This window comes from Phyllostomus hastatus, unplaced genomic scaffold, assembly GCF_019186645.2.
Source record: "Phyllostomus hastatus isolate PE091 unplaced genomic scaffold, TTU_PhHast_1.1 phas_contig_5, whole genome shotgun sequence".
NCBI classification, from domain to species: Eukaryota; Metazoa; Chordata; class Mammalia; order Chiroptera; family Phyllostomidae; genus Phyllostomus; species Phyllostomus hastatus.
The window spans coordinates 4,803,508-4,821,204 of record NW_025333897.1 but is presented as its reverse complement, the minus strand read 5'-3'; the positions used below and the strand labels follow the sequence as shown (position 1 = coordinate 4,821,204).

Sequence of the window (17,697 nt, the reverse complement as noted above, 5' to 3'; positions counted from 1 at the left end):
CTCTCTCCCTCTCTCTCTCCCTCTCTCTCTCCCTCCCTCCCTCCCTCCCTCCCTCTCTCTCTTTCTCTCTCTCTCTCTCTCTCTCTCTCTCTCTCTCTATATATATATATATATATATATATATATTCCCTCCACACTGTTTTAACCTTTTCAATTAATAAATACATTGAATCTATATAAATATCCTGTTACTCAAACTTATTTTAGTCCATTGATCATTCTTGGCTGAATCAATTATTATTATAATGGCTCTCACTTGTGATTTTTCAGTTCCATTATTCTTTCTACATATTAGTTGCATTTCTACTGTTTATTTTATCTTTATGGATTTTTTTTTGTGTGTGTATGTGTGCTCTGTTCCTGGAAGTACTGCAATACCAGCTCAATGTGCAGAGTGGACAGAGCAAGCCTCTGTTCCATCTTCTAATTCCAAAAATCCATTTAATATATTGCCCTTGGATAGAGGACATATCAGATATTAAACTAATAAGAACAGATACTACACTTGATCTTAGCCAAAAGGCGGAGAAGTGATATTCATGGAATTTTTTATAGGTATAATTCTTTATTATAAATGTTATTTATTTTGGTGCTCAAATTGTCTCAGATTTGGCCAGTGGGAAGCTCCCCAAGCTGGCTTTTGTGTTCTTTGACATACACCTATTATTCTTTGAAGACTCACTTCCTTTTTAAAAAATTGTGGTAAAATATTTTTAAAATTTACTTACACACACATATAAAAACATAAAATTTTCTATTTTAACCATTTAAGTGTAAAATTCATTGCAGTTAATTAAGATGATCATTTTTTTTCCTTCATTCTGTTAATGTGATATCTTACATTGATTGATTTTATGTATGTTGAATCATTCTTGCATTCTGGGAATAAATCCCACTTGGTCATAATTATAATTCTTTTAATGTATCTCTGAATTCAGCTTGCTATATTTTGTTGAGGACTTTTGCATCAATATGTATAAGGGATATTGGTCTGTAGTTTTCTTTTCTTTGCCAGGAGTAAGGGTGGGTTTCCTCCTCTTAAAAAATTTTTTTAAAAGAGTTTAGAAGGATTGATGTTATTTCTCTCAATTTTCAAGAGCCCTTTATGTGTTAGGGATACTGTTTATCTGTTATATATTACAAATACTTCCCCCCAATTTGTTCTCTTGACTCTATTTATGGTAAAACCATGCAGGACTTTTGAAAAAATTTCTTATATGGTCAAATTTATAAAAATATTTTTAATATCAACAGAACCCAGATTTGGAGCCATAATGACAAAGTCTTAAACATAAGTTCATGCAAAGTTCACCCATGTTTTCTTCTAGCACCTGTGTGGTTTAATTTTTGTTTGAATCCCCTAAACCTTGTAGAGTTTATTCTTGTCTTTTGAGTGGGACATGGATATAATTAAATTTTTTTCTAATTGGTTAATTAATTGCCTTATATTGTTTTTTTAAAGTATATTTTATTGATTATGCTGTTACAGTTGTTCCAGTGTTTTTCCCTTTGCCCCACTCTGCCTGGAACCCCTCTTCCCTCCAACAATCCCATTCCCTTATTTCATGTCCATGGGTTGTGCTTGTAACTTGTTACGCTTCTCCCTTTCCTATACTGTTCTTAACATCCCCCTGTCTATTTTGTTTCTACCAATTACACTTCTTGATCCCTACACCATTTCCCCCTTGCTTCCCCTTCCCCCTCCCAGTTGATAACCCTCCAAATGATCCCCATACCTATGAGTCTATACCTGTTCTGGTTGTTTGCTTAGTTTGTTTTTGTTTTTATTTTTTAGGTTCAGTTGTTGATAGTTGTGAGTTGGTTGTCATTTTACTGTTCATATTTTTGATCATCTTCTTTTTCTTAGATAAGTCCCTGTAACATTTCATATAATAAGGGCTCAGTGATGATGAACTCCTTTAACTTGACCTTATCTGGGAAGCACTTTATCTGCCCCCCTACCCCCATTCTAAATGATAGCTTCGCTGGATAATCTTGAATGTAGGTCTTTGCCTTTCATGACTTTGAATACTTCTTTCCAGCCCCTTCTTGCCTGCAAGGTTTCTTTTGAGAATTCTTTTGAGCTGATAGCCAAATGGTAACTCCTTTGTAGGTAATTGTCTTTTTTTCTTGCTGCTTTTAAGATTCTCTTCTTATCTTTAATCTTGGGTAATGTAATTATGATGTGCCTTGATGTGTGCTCCTTGGATCCAACTTCTTTGGGACTCTCTGAGCCTCCTGGATTTCCTGAAAGTCTATTTCCTTTGCAAGACTGGGGAAGTTCTCCTTCATTATGTTTTCAGGTAAGTTTTCAATTGCTTGCTCTTGTTCTTCTCCTTCTGGCACCCCTATGATTCAAATGTTGGAATGTTTAAAGTTGTCCCACAGGTTCCTAAGCCTCTCCTCATTTTTTTGAATTCTAGTTTCTTCATTCTGTTCTGGTTGATTGTTTATTTCTTCCTTCTGGTCCAAATCTTGGATTTGAGTCTCAGTGTCCTTCCCTTCACTGTTGGTTCCCTATACATTTTCCTTTATTTCACTCTGCATAGCCTTCACTTCTTCCTCTATTTTGTGACCATACTCAGCCATTTCTGTGAGCATCCTGATTACCAGTGTTTTGAACTCTGCCTCTGATAGGTTGGTTATCTCTTACGTAGTAAGGGGTGGAGCCTTAGATATTTGCCAGGGCAGGGCAACCCACATTGCTGTGTTATAGCTCTGTAAGTGGGGAGGTATCTGAGAGGGAACAATGCCATTTGCTTGGCTCTCAGCTGGCTTTCAGTCAGTTTTCCCTCTACCCACAAGCAAGTTGGGCTCTTCTGGTGCTAATTCCTGGGTGGGTGGTTTTGTGTACTTTCTAGGACCCTGTGGTTCTCTCCAATGAACTCTCCTATGAGGCTGGCAGCTCACCCTCTGGTTTCTCCCAGCTGCTTCTCCTTCTGCCGCAACCCCCACAGGTTTTTATGTTAATAAGTTTTAAGGCTTTATTTCCCCACACTGGAACCCTGGGTTGCCTGAACTGTCTCACTCCCCAGTTGTTCCTCCTGGTTTATCCATATGCAAGTGTGGGACCACCCTGTCTGCCACTGCCACCTTGCCTCGAGTCCAAGTCCTGTCCATCCCAGCTGCCCATCTCTGCACCTCCTACCAGTCTGGGTGGATGTTTTTTCTTTAACTCCTTGGTTGTCAGACATCCATACTGTTCAATTTTCTGGCAGTTCTGGTTATTTTTTGTTTTTAAATTTGGTGTTGTCCTTCTTTTGGTTGTGCATGGAGGCAAAGTGTATCTTCCTATGCCTCCATCCAGATTCTCTCTTTATTTGTAATACTTGACATTTTAATTATGATGTATCTTGAAGTGGCCCTCTTTGCATCCATCTTGTTTGGGATTCTCTGTGCTTCATGGACTTGCAAGTCTATTTCCTTCACCAAATAGGAAAGTTTACTTCCATTATTTTTCCAAATACATTTCCAATTTCTTTCTCTTTGTTTTCTCCTTCTGGCACCCCTATGCTGCAAATGTTGGACCTCCTGAAGTTGTCCCAGAGGCTGCTTATACTACCCTCCTTTTTTTGTATTCTTTTTTTCTTGTTCTGATTGGTTGTGTTTTGTTTCCTTATGTTCCAAGTCATTAATTTGATTCTCGGCTTCATCCACTCTATAGTTGTTTCTCTGTAAACTGTTCTTTATTTCAATTAATGAATTCTTCATTTTTGACTCAATCTTTTTTATGCTGCTGAGGTCCTCACTAAATTCCTTGAGCCTCCTTATAACCAGTGTTTTGACCTTTGCATCTGATAGATTGCTTATCTCCATTTCATTTAGCTCTTTTTCTGGAGTTTTGATCTGTTCTCTCATTTGGGCCTTGTTTCTTTGTCTCTTTATTTTGGCTACCTTCCTGTGTTTATTTCTATGTATTAGGTAAAGCTGTTTTGACTCTGTGTCTTTGTAGTGTGGCCTAATGTAGTAGGTGTCCTGTAGGATTCAGTGGCATGGCCTCTCCTATCACCCAAGCTGGGTACTCGAGGTGTGCCCTTCGTGTGGGCTGAGTACACCCTCCTCTTGTAGTGTAGCCTTGGTTGCTGTTGGAAGATCAACGGGAGTGATTTACCCTGGCTAGTCAGCTATAAGGGTTGGCTATGATCACTTAGCACCAACCTCTGCCTTTCGTGGAGGATCAGTTGTGCAGGGGCAAAGTGGTGGTGCTCTGATGTAGTCTATAGGTGTCTACTGGGTGCTCTGGTCCTGGGGTTTCCTGGGTGGTGCAGGCCAAGGTCAGCCCCAGCCTGTGTTTTGCATGGGACACCCTGTCCGAGCTGTAAGCAATCTGAGATGGCTCCTACTTGTGCTGGGCTTGGAGATTCCCAGGGGAAGTGAAGCTGTGAAACTAATCTGACTGCTGCTAGTGCCTGGCCTGGAGCTTGCTGAGGCTAGCTGTTGCTTATTTGATAGGATTTAGGAAGCTAACCATGAGCCAAGACCAGTTATTCATATGGAAAAGCTGTTTGGGCGGGCTTGTAAGTTGGATGAGGCTGAGTATCTGGGGATCTCCAAGGTGGGGCAAACAGTATTAGCCAGGTTGATGGAGTCTCATATTTGGCACCAGCCTACCGGCTCCTTGGCTCTGGAGGGAGGGCTCAGAAAAGTGATAATGGCTTCTGCTCACCTTGATGCCAGACACTTCAGCCTCTCCCAGTATGCCACTGGTGTCCTTCAAGCTGCCACCCTGGCACTGGAGTTCAGAGAGAGTGAGTCTGAGTAGTTGAGTCTGTGTGTGGTTTCTTTAAGATGAACTGCACAGGGCTCCAGTGGTTACTCAAACCAACTCAATACCCATTGGTTTTTGTAGCCAGAAGTTGTGGGGACCTATATGCCTAGCACTGGAAACCTGGACTTGGGATCTGGTGTGGGGCTGGTACTCCTTGCTCCCAGGATGTTTTATCCTGAAGTTTTATCCATCACATGTGGGTGAGAGACCAGCCCATTCCTCATCTGCATCCTTCCTACCAGTCTCAATGGATGTGGTGTCTTTAATTCTGTAGTTGTCAGACTTCCATTCAACTCAATTTCTGACATTTATGAGTGATGGTTGTCCTATAGTTTAGTTGTAATTTTGATGTGGTTGTGCAAAGAGGTGAGCTATGTCTGCCTACACCACCATCTTGACTGGAGGTCCTCTTGTATCATTTATTAACAACTCCATTTGCTCCCCTGTCATTGGAAATGCCATCTTTACTATTGAAATATATGTTTTTAAAAAGATTTTATTTATTTTTAGAGAGGGGGAAGGGGGGTAGAAAGAGAGGGAGAGAAACATCAGTGTGAGAAACATCAATTGGTTGCCCCTCGTGTGCCCCCAACTGGGGACCTGACCCACCTGGGCAACCCAGGCATGTGCCCTGATTGGGAATGGAACCAGGAAACCCCATGGTTTGAAGGCCAGTGCTCAATCCACTGAGCCACAGCAGCCCAGGTATGTTTTCATATATATAAATATAGTTTCCTTTTCATTCTTCATTCTGGATAGTGTTTTCTGACTTATTTTTTTTTTTGGTTTGTCAATGATCTCTTCAGCTGTGTCTAATTTGCTGTTAAATCTGTTCATTGAACTTTTAATTTTGTTTATTGCTTTTCAGTTGTAGAACTGCCATTTGATTCCTTTTCACTTCTGTGTTACCACTTTTTAAAGTCCGCAGTTCCCTGAGGATGTTTTCAAGCATTTCTTTTATTTCTTTGATAATAATAAAAATAGTCATTTTATAGTCTAGGTCTGAAAATTCTAATATCTAAGGTTCTCATGTTGAAGTCTTTCTGTTGTATCTTTTTTTCTTCCTGCTGGTTCTTGCTTATAGGAGTTTTTTCTTCTTCTTCAGTGTATGGTTAGTTCTTTGACTGTTCTGATCACTGTATTTGAAAACCTATTTGCAAGAAAATTTTGAGACATATGATTATTGAATCTTCCTCCAGAGAATTTTTTTTTTGTTTTCTTATACCAGTAGTCTGGGGCTTTACTAGTTTTGGGGTGCTTTATTGAAAGTTCAAGGCTTGAAGTTCCGAGAATCATGTAGACGAAGTAAAGCCTTGAGGTATTATCCCAGCTTAAAGTGGAGAAGTGTTTATCAGACTTTCTCCTCTGTATGGATCTTGCAATTTATTATCTGACTCATTTTATATCTATAACTTAGTTTTTGTATTTTTACCTCATGATTTGTTAAGTGTCATCCAGATAAAAGGCATATTAAATTCTGGATTCTAACCTCCTAGATTTTGGTTCAGTTATTCATTCTCTTTTTAGCTGGCCTCAGCTTTTAGGATTTTAAAAAATCATGTATAATTCCGCTTTATTAGTTGTCCTTGGAGGATTGTTTTGAATTACTTAACTGTCAAGTACTCCAGGAGTTCAATTTTTGGGGATTCTCTTTTGTTGTGCACATCTAATTTTATTGCTGCAATACAAGCCAGCAATCTCACATTGGGTCTATGTACATCCAAAAGAAATGAAAGCAGGATCTCAAAGAGATATCTGCACTCTGTGTTTATTGTGGCATTGTTCACAATAGCCAAAATAAGGAAACAACCTAAGTGTTTAGAAAAAAATATAATATTCCATTATATATAGTGGAATGTTATTCAGCTTGAGAAAGAAGGAAATCTTGCCATTTTTGACAACCTAGATGTCCTTTGAAGGCATTATGCTTAGTCAGACACAGCAAGGCAAATACTATATGATCTCACTTATATGTGGACTCTATAAAAGCCAAACTGAGACAGAGAGCAGAGTGGTGGTTAGTTACCAGGGACTGGGGAGGAGGGTAGAATGAGGAAATGTTGGTCAAAGGGTACAAACTTCTAGTAAAAGATTAAGAAGTTCTGGGGATCTAATGTACAACATGGTGATTATAGCTAGTAATAATACTTTATTACATATTTGAAAGAAGTTAAGGGAGGAGATCTTAAATGTTCTCATCACAAAAGAGATGATAATTATGTGATATGGTTGGGGGGTTAGCTAATGCTGTGGTGGTAATCATTTTGCAATATAGAAATGTATCAAATCAACACATTGTACATCTTAAACTTACACAATGTTTATAGATATATACACACACATACATATATGTTATATCTCAATAAACAAAAAAAATTAAATAAAACATTGAAATGATTTTAAAAAAGTTATTCCTGGAAGGAGAAGAACTTGGGTTTGGTCTGGAGTCAAAGAGTGAAGGGGGCAGGGTGGCTCTGGGGTTTCTTGTGGTCAGGAAGTGAGGCAGAGGGAGGGTCTGCAAGGGGTATGCTGGTCTGGACTTTCCCAGCAGTACCGAAAGACTGCCTGTCCTTTCTCAGGTTGGTCTAGACATGGGGCAAAGGAAAAGGAGACTGGTGGGGCTTCAATGCTGTGAGTGGTCAAACATTAAAAGTGGTCATTCTTTATTACTTTACCCATAGCTTTAATTTATTTTAACTAGCATATCATTTATTTATTTAATCTGATATCTAACATTCTGTCGTGAAAAAAACCAACTTATTTTCTAAATTTCTCTACTGAGGGCTACTAACATGTTTTATACTTTTTTGCTACTAGAAACATTTCTGCAATGAACAGCTTTGTACAGAATCTTTACATGAATTTTTCTCAGGGAGACACTAGGATGAAGAATCCCTGGGTCAGGTATCCTTATCTCTAGGTGTACTAAACATCGCCAGGTTGTTCTCTGTGTAACTGGACCAACTTGTACTTCCATGTCTTGATGTGGTAGAGTTTACACTTTGTTCCAAGGGTGTTGGGAGGCCATTAGAGAGCTTAAGTGGGAGGATGGTCTGATCTGATTAATAAAAAAGTAACTCTGGCTGTTTTGTGGGGTCCTGAAGGTGGTAAGTAGGAGTGGAAACAGAAGGACAGTTAAAAGTCTATTGTAACAATGTGGGTGAGAGACAGTGGTACCTTGGATCGGGGTAGTACTGGTGGGGATGGTAACAAATGGTGGAATTCAGGATATACTCTGAATGTAGAGTTCACAGATCTTGTTGATGGATGGCTTGTGTCAGAATGATTCCTAGTTTTTTGTCTCACTAATGAAGTGGGGAAGACTGGACAACAAGGGAATTGGGGGAATCATGAGTTGTTTTGGCCATATTAAGTCTGAAATACCTATTAGACATGCAAGTGGAAATGTGGAATGGGCCTCTTGATGCATGCTGGGAGCTCAGGGAAGCAGGAAGGCATGGAAGGATACATTTAGGGTCATAAGATTTAAAGCCACAGGCATGGATCAGCTGACCTAGAGAGAAATGAGAGGCTGAGCCATGTGGAACTCTAGCAGAAGTTGGAAAGGGGAAGAGGATCTAGGAACAGAAAACAGAGGGAGGCCAGTGAAAGTGGAAATAAAACCAGGAGAGTATGGAGTCAGGAGTTACACAGAAATAGTACTTTAAGAAGAAAGAAAAATCACTGTGTCAAATGCTGCTGATAGATGAAGATGTGCTCTGAGAATAGACCAAAATCACCTGAACCCTTTGGTTACTTTTTATCTTTGATTTCCCTATACATTGACACATTAATTGCAGTCCTCAGTATTTAATATTCTTGGGGAAGGCATCAAAATCCACTCCACAACCCTCATCCCATTTAAAATATATCATTAGACCTAGGATGAAAAAGATTAAAGAATTAAAAAGTGCTGGAAGCCTTGTGTCTGTTGGTAGCCATTTAACCTACCCCATAGTGGCATCCTGGTGTCAAGCAGCTGTGTATATTTTTAAAAAGCCCATCTGAATGCTCTAGAGGGCTTTTATATAATGAGTTAGAACTGCCTGGAAGATCCGATTGGCCCAATTCCACAAAGAGGGTTCCAATAGGTTTTAAAGCCTTCTGTCTCATTTCTTTGTGCATTTGTTATTAGCTCAATAAATAATAAATAGAGGAATTACCCAGTCACTAATTTGCTTTTTTATCGAGCAGAGTTTGTGTTTTAATAAATTGCCATTTTTTTCTGTATTAGTGACATTTGCTATAATATGCCTGTAATTCAAGCATAAACTATTTTTATTATAGTACTTATTTCTTTATCCATACATATTTACTTTATAGTTTTTGCCAGGATGTTTGTTCATTTATTGCTTCTCTGGTCCCATTCTTACGAAGTCTTCTAGTAAAATGCTTGCTTTCTTCCTGAATTATTGCATTTAAAAATTATTATCTATTTTTCTCTGATCATAGGGTGATAAATGATGCCCTTTTAAAGATTCCTAAATTTGCTTTTTCTTAAAGGTGTAATGTTCTTTTTACTACTGTCATGTTTTAGGTTATTGTTTTCTTTTTAATAGCTATATTTTCAGGAAATGTTGGGTTAAACTATATGAAGTTGCTGTCTTTCTTCAAAGTATTGTATTCTTGACTTACCCTCTCCTTTAACTATTTATAATCATAGGCCATGTACTATATTTTACCCTTTCTTCTATTATGTTCTAAAATTGCTAAAACTGGGAGCACTGAGATTTCACATTCAGAAGAGTTGTATTTGGTTGTGAATGTCAAAGGTGCTTTAGTTTATAGCCTTGTGGGCATTTGCAGGTTGTTTTCCATGTAGTCAAGCTGCTGCCAGTCTTGGCCTGGGTGAGGGCACCCTGCCCAGCCAGCCATCCTGCATCCTCTTGCACACCTTCTCCACCCTCCAGAGAGACATCCTGTCCGTTCTGTTCCCAGCCTTTCCTCTCCCATTCTCCTTTGCTGGCCTTTTATTTCAAGTTCCTCCCATCCTTCCTGGGGTGTAATTATAATAATAGTAATAAAATGGCTTTCACATATGGAGGATTTTGTTCTAGACACTGTGCATTCTACATCCATTTGTTCACTTAATCTTCCCAATAACACTTGGTCATTATAGGTGCCACTTTGACACCCACTTAGAAGTAAGGCAGAATCAGCTACATAACTTGTAAGGCTTGTGCTAAATCATGGGGCCACATGTTTAAAAATTAAGAATGTCCTGGCTGGGTGACTCAGTCGATTGGAGCATTGTCCTGTGCACCAAAGGGCTGCAGGTATGATCTCTGGTCAGGGTGTGGACGGGAGGCCACCGATGTTTCTTTCTCACATCAATGTATCGCAGTCTTTCTTGCTCTCCCCTTTTTTCTCTCTCTAAAATCAGTAAAAACATATTTTCGGGTGAGGTTTTAATAAAAGAGAAAATAAAATAAGAAATTAAGAATTTCACATCTCGCCAACTAAACTGAGCTCTTTCTGGGCAGGAACAGTGTGTTTTACCTGGTTTTGTGTCCCCTGTGCCTGTCCTAGGGCTTGATGTACATAGGTATGTGTTAGATCAGTGCCAATTGTGTTGGCTTCATTCAGGACCGGCCCCAGTAGGGATATGATGACAGTTGGATGGGAACAGAAGGGTTGAGAACATTGGCTGTTGGTGACAGACACAAAATGCACTGGATTACGGGCCTGAAAAGAGGAGGTTAGATGGGTGCTTGTTACATTTTGTGTCTGTGCCCGGCTGGGACCAAAGACAGGTGTGGACAGGAAGGCCCAGGCCTTTTGCTGTGGTGAGGTCACACCAGATCATGGCAAATGAGCCTGTCTGTGCCGCAGATGGTCCCTTGGAGAGAATGTTGACAGCGTCTGTCCCTTGAGGTCACCATGGGGGGAAAAGAACATACTGGTTGCTCAAATGTGGAAGGAAATTATTTTCCTTTTCCCCCCCTGGAGGTAATTTGTTAAGTACTTCAAAGAGAATTTCTATGTATGCAATGATTTATATTAGAGCTGAAATGGAAAATATAAAAGCAGCAGATTTGCTATATAAACCTAAGCAATTAGCAGTCTGACCAGTGTTTTTAGGATTACTATTTTTTCTTTACTAGGTACATGATTTTCAATTTCCCATCCTCCTGAGGCTGCTGTGTGTGTGAACCCCGGTGACTGGAGCATCTCACAAGCCCGGGAGCCTAGTGCTTATGGTGGGAGAAAAGGTAACACCATTTCTCTTTAAAAACCTTTTATAGCAGTCCCTTGACAATCCTCATCCCAGGAGTATTCCTTCCCTTTCTGTCAGCTTCGTTCATGGAAAAGCATTCTCTGGAACAGGTGTTTATTCCTAAAATAGTATATTACAGTTATACAGAAAGCCCTTACAAGACTTTTTTGAAGACATGATTTTGAAGATTTGTCTTGCTTTATTTCCTGAAAAGAGAGGTGGACTTTGTCCTTCTCCCTTTACCATGCTTCCCAGGGCTCTGGACTTTGCTGAGTGCCGGGACATTTGGAATCACATTCTGGAAGAGTGTGAGCAGATGGTCTGTGGTCGTCATATTCCAGTTAGGAAGGGTGTTGCCCTGAGTGCAGCGGCCCTGTTTTCATACATATAGTTCCTCTGCTTCTCTCCCCACCCTCTCTCCTTTGATACTTAGTACAAAAAGCCCAAGGATTTCTAATAGTGATTTTTTTTAGTCATACCTTTACATAATACCATAAATATCGCCCCCCCTCCTTTTTTCTTTTTTTGGTATGGAGCATTGGGCCCTATCATGAGTGCTATTTTAAGTAGCTTTGTAAGTGTTGTTCATTTCTTCTCTTCCCTCCAGCATCTGACTAAAAAATTTGTTTAACTCCTAGTTAATATTGATAAGGCAATCAGCGAATTTATTCTTCTACATATGCTCCCCTCCCTTCTCTTATTTTTATTTATTTATTTTTAGAGAGGGAAGGGAGGGAGATAGAGAGAGAGAGAGAGAGAGAGAATCATCAATGTGCGGTTGCTGGGGGTTATGGCCTGCAACCCAGGAATGTACCCTGGCTGGGAATCGAACCTGGGACACTTTGATTCCCAGCCCGTGCTCAATCCACTGAGCTACGCCAGCCAGGTCCTTCTCTTATTTTTGATAGCTGTATTTTATCTGCTTTGTCAAGCATATCACCATTATCTATGGTCCTGGCAGCCTTACCCCATGATTGAGTCATAGTTCTACAATGAGGAAGACTCAGTGCCCTCCACCTGTCTTTGCCAACACTGTCCAGTCATTTCTAAGTTGTCTGAAGTTTATTTTTCTATTAGATGCCTTCAGGAAGGGCCCATGAGAAGAATAGTCCCCGGACATTTTGTATATATATAATTTTATAATATATGATCATGTATTTATGATATATAAATATTTATTTTGAAACAATCACAAATTTACAGAAAAGTACTCCAAAAAGACATTTTGTGTCTAATTCTTTTACAGATAAATTGCTTACTGGGTACCTTGTCACACCTGAACACTTTGGTGTATATTTCCTATAAAGAACAACATTTACCTTCATAAACTCATTATCAGGAAAACAGCATTGATATATTACTACCATGTAATCCTCAGACACAACTCACCTCACCAGTTCTGACAGTGTCTTACATACGTTCTCCAGCCTAGATCCAGCAAGGATTATGCACTGCATTTAGTGCTCATGTCTCTGCCTCCTTCTGTATGGAGCAGTTCCTCAGTCTTTCTTTGACTTTGAAGACCCTGATACTTTTGAAGATTATGGACCAGTTAATTTGTAGACTATCCCTTACATTGCATTTGTCTGTGCTATCTGACCAACTGTTCCCCACTTGGTCAGACTTGGGTTATACCTTTTGGAGAAGGATATCATAAAAGCGATTCTGTGTTCTTCTCAATCATGTTGTCACACAGTTTCAATTTGTTCCATACTGATATGTGCACTCTAAAACATGATTAAGGTGATGTTTGGGAGGCTTCTCTGCCATAAAATTACTCTTTCATTTTGAAATATTAGCTCACTGTTTTCATATGCTTTGTAGTCATATTTTCCTGGTGAATATTTATTTTCTGAATACTATGTTATTTAGATAATTTTTCTTTTTGTGATTTTTTGAATGAGGAATTGATCTTAATCTTTTTTACTGCCCAAGTTGTAATTTTAGAAAGAAGTTCATGTATAGAGAATTTGGATGAGCCTGAAAGTCCTTCTGTCTTTTCTGATTTTATTGCACAGTATTTAGAAATAGGCTCTTATGCACTGAAACCTTCAGTGATTTCTGATATTTGCTTCTTCTTCTCTCCTCCCCCACTAGTGTCTGAACGTTTTCTCTCTTTCATGCTCAGGTGTTCTGCCCTGACTGACTTGGGCCCTACTCCCAGCTGTGTCTCCTTAACACAGGGCTCTACCTTTCTATCAGGGAGCTCCACTAGGTGTTCCTGAGAGTCCTGATGGTTAGCTGCCTCAGCCCCTTTCAACCTTCCTGCAGTGACCTCACCTTCAGCAGTGAAGCCCCCTCCCAGTTTCACCTGTTGTGCTGAGATCCACAGCAGAGTGGAAGCCCCTTCTTTGGGGCTGACTTCTTGTTAGCAGTCTCAGTTCCCCAACTCTTAGGACCTTAGTTTTTTCCTTTGCTTCTGGCCTGCTGCCATTCCTTTGTGGGTCCTACTGCTCTCAGTGGTTTGGCCCCACCCACTTGTATTATAAGGTTACTGGGATTCTTGGTGACCCAGTTTTGTTGCTTACATCATCCATGGGTTTTGTTTTTAGCTCCCCTACTTGATCTCTGCCTTAAGAGGAGATATGAGGAAATAACAAAACCATGCTGTTCTTTCTTCCATCTTACTTCTCTTCCCTTTGTCCATTTTCAAAACCTGAACCCCATTCATGTCTGTATGTTTTTTGATTAAAAAGAACCCTAGGGACACCAATCTGTATAGAAATGACTCATCGCATTCTCTAGGAATAGATCCTTAGCTGTTTTTCATGCTAGAGGTATTGGCAGAGCAGATTGTCAGATGAAAGAGTAGTGGGTTCTGAGCTTTCTTATGAGGAAAGGGGAAAAGCAAACAGGATTTTTAGAATGTGATAAAACTGCATATTAATATTTGTGTGTGTTTTGCTTTGTTTGGGGCAATCATGTTGCAGTGATTTACTACAGGAAGTACAATTCAGTGCCATGTACCCATATTTAAAGCAAAAGAAGCATTCTGCTTCTTTATATTCTTGTTCATTTCCTTCCTTACATATTGCCTTTATTTTAGTTTTGCTTTATTAACTAACTGATACTTTCAGTAGCATCATGGTTTAGACTTTTATGATACATGTTTTATTCTGGGCTTGAGTTCCAAACCTGCCCTAAAGTTAGTGTTAGTCATAATTTTGTATTTTGGATGAAACTGTTGACAGAGTCTATTTCAAAAGTCTTAGTTTACTTGTCAGATGCCATTTTCTTGGCTGCAGCAGTAATCAGTGTTGTTCTCAGCATCTTTAAGAAATTATTAGTGTTGCCCTGGCTGGCGTAGCTCAGTGGATTGAGCACAGGCTGCGAACCAAAGTGTTGCAGGTTCGATTCCCAGTCAGGGCACATGTCTGGGTTGCAGGCCACGGCCCCCAGCAACCTCACATTGATGTTTCTCTCTCTCTCTTTCTCCCTCCCTTCCCTCTCTAAAAATAAATAAATAAAATCTTAAAAAAATAAATTGTTAGTATCTTGTAAATTATTGTAACACATAATGCTTATATTATTCACTATAAATTATGATTTCTTCCTGGAAAAAATCTCCAAAATACTTGATCATGCTTATTGTGTGTTATATTTATAACTGACTAAAATTTAATGCATCTCAATTGTGTGGGTGGAAAAAGTAAATCAGAATAAATGAAGCTAAATGCAATAGAAGAATCAGAGGGAAAAAAGGAGCATTTAGTCAAAGGTGTCTGATCAAGTAGAATTTAACCAGGAGTGTAAGGTTGTTGGTTTACCACTTGAAAACCAGTCAATGTACTTCATCATGTTGATAGAGAAAGGAGAAAAATGATCTGGTTATCTCAATACACATTAAAAGGCATTTGAGAAATTTCTGAACCAATTCAAAATTAAACCTCTCAGCTAAGTAGGGTTAGAAAGTAAAAGATCTCATAAAGGTCAGCTAACATTGTACTTAATGGCAAAATATTGAAAAGCTTTCTCCTAAGATTGAAAAAACTATAAAGTCTGTTCTCATTATTATTCATCAATGAGCTGGAGGTTTTGGGTAGCAGTAAAGATAAGAAAGACAAGAAAAATAAATAAATAATATTTATTAATATCAAAAGAATAAGAATTAAAGTTGGCTTTATTCACATATGGCATGATTTTTCATGTAGAAAATGATAAGGAATCAGCCCTAGCTGGTGTGGCTTAGTGGATTGAGTGCTAGACTGCAAACCAAAGGGTTGCCGGTTTGATTCCCAGTCTAGGGCACATGTCTGGGTTGTGAACCAGATCCCCAGTAAAGGGCTCTTGAGAGGTAACCATGCATTGATGTTTCTTTCCCTCTCTTTCTCCCTTCCTTCCCTGCCTCTCAAAACAAATAAATAAAATCTTAATAAAAAGAGAAAATTATAAGGAATCCAATAAAAAATTACTAGCTCTAATATGTGAATTTAGAAAGACTATGACGTCAAGGTTAATATAAAAAATTAATTTTATTTCTGTGATTTGTACTTCCTGCAGAGCAGTGGAAGCAAAGCCTGACATCAGGGTATGTAAGGAAAAATGGAGGCTCTGATTCTTGAGAAGATAGAGTAAGCACATTCCAGCTTGCTCTCCAGCTGAATACAACCAAAAACCCTGGGAATAGCGCATGAAGCAGATATCTGAGAACTCTTAAAAGTTATCGACAGTAGGCAAATTGGGGAATAAGACCAGAATATGAAGTACAGCTAATCTAGTGGTGAGTTTCTTTTATTTTCTCTCCTATATCACCCTGCCCAGACTCAAAGACAACCTGACTTCTGAAACTGTGCACTGGACACAAAAACAAATATCTGAAAGAGAAACCCTCTCCTTGTGGTCTAAGGAGCAGGCTTAAAAGTTTCCAAATTTTATAAAAGACATAAACTTACACATTCAAGCTTAGTGAACCTCAGACTGTATAAGTTCAAAGAGATCCACATCTGCCTTCATCAAAGTCAAACCAATGAAAGCAAAAGAGAAAGAAAAATTAGAAAGACATTCAGAGAAATATAATTATATATAGGGTAACAATGATGTAAGAGACCATAGATTTCTCATCAGCTACTATAGAGGCCAGAAGACAGCGAATAAGTTTTTAAAGTGCTGAAAGAAAAAAACTGTTAAGCCAGAGTTCTGTATCCAGAGAAAGTGCTATTCATTAGTGAAGATAAAATAATAACATTTTTAGATTAATGAAAACTCAGGGAATTTGTTACTAGCTGTTCTACTCTAAATAAATACTTAAGAAGTTCCTCAGGCAGAAGGGAAATGAAGCCAGAAAAAAACCTGGAACTTCAGGAATAAAAAAGAACAATATAAATGGGAAATATCTGGATAAGTATAGTAGACAATTTCTTTCCCTTTAAGCTCTTTAAAATAGAGATGATGATTAAAAGCCAACATTATAACACTATCTGGTAGGCTTTTACTGTATGTAGATGCAACACATATGACAGTGACAGCAGAGATGAGGGCAAAGGGCCCTATAAAGCGATAGGTCTTCACTGTCTTTTACACTGAAGTGGTAGAGGGCAATGTCAGTGAAAATGGCAGAGTAAGGACATCCAAAAAACCCCATGTTCCATAAAAAGTGATGAGAAGACTGGAAAAATGGTCAGAACCAACTTTTGAGAACTCTGGAGGTTTACAAAGCATTAACTTTTTAAAGAAAATGGCTAAGTATCAGTAATAACAGTGACTGTTGTAATGATGGAAGTTGCCCCAGGTCCACCCCTCTTTCCTTGCTCCATGGTAACATTGAAAACCAACAGTTTGACATCATGGGGAAAAACAGTAGTTGGCAGCCATTGAGGGAACCAATGGAATTGGCGCTGATTCAAAAGCCTTGTTTCCAAAGAATTTTCTTATTTTAGTTATCTGGTGGTTCCTTGAAGACCTCACACACAAAGCTGTCTTTATTTGGATCTGACTGGGGGCCCAGTAGAAACAGCCTTTTTTCTGGGGGTGTGTAAAACGAGCGGCAATTGTCTGACAATGAGGCTGCGTGAGGTGGTTGGCAACATTTGGGACAAACAATAGGCTAGCCAAAATCATAAAAAGAAAATTTTGGGTCTTTGAAAAATTCGAAAATATTTTTGGGGATCTAGCAGGCCATGCACATGCCCAGGGATGTGAACATGCTCAGGAAAAACCTGAGAGGGCCTTACACCCTCATCTCTGGCTAACTGTAAGGACCTTTGCAAGCAGGAAGTGAGGACTGAGGCAGAGTTGCAGATTGCCTCACTGAGTGTTGAAGGAATGCTCCACAAGTACAAAGAGCATTTCAGCTAAACTAGCACACTTATTGGTTTCAGGATTTAAGGATATGTCTATCTTGACCAAATATTTAACTAAGCAGAGACTTCAATATCCACAATACAACAATGAATGTAGACTTTTCAGTTCATAAGTCATTAAACAAACAAAAATAAAAACCAAGAGCATCAATACCAAACCTTGGGAAGAAGGGAGAATCTGATGTTCAGAGTTGTCATAGTACATTATTTAAAATGTCTAATTTTTAATTAAAAAATTGAGAAACATTTAAAGAAATAAGAACATATGGCCCATACACAGGGGAAAGGAGCCATCAATAGAAACTGTCCCTGACAGTTATTAGTATAAAAAGACTTTAAGTTAATTGGGCAAAACAGGAAAAAAAAACCCAGACAACATGTGCTGATTGGGGGTTGGGGGTAGGAGTGCATGG

At 39.0% G+C, this 17,697-nt stretch overlaps 1 non-coding gene across 1 annotated transcript; it reads right to left on the bottom strand.

Annotated features, from left to right (window-relative positions):
* Positions 1–344: 344 nt before the first annotated feature.
* Positions 345–535, bottom strand: LOC123823924. Its single transcript, XR_006786621.1, has one exon. It is a non-coding gene; the product is annotated as a U2 spliceosomal RNA (small nuclear RNA).
* Positions 536–17,697: the final 17,162 nt, after the last annotated feature.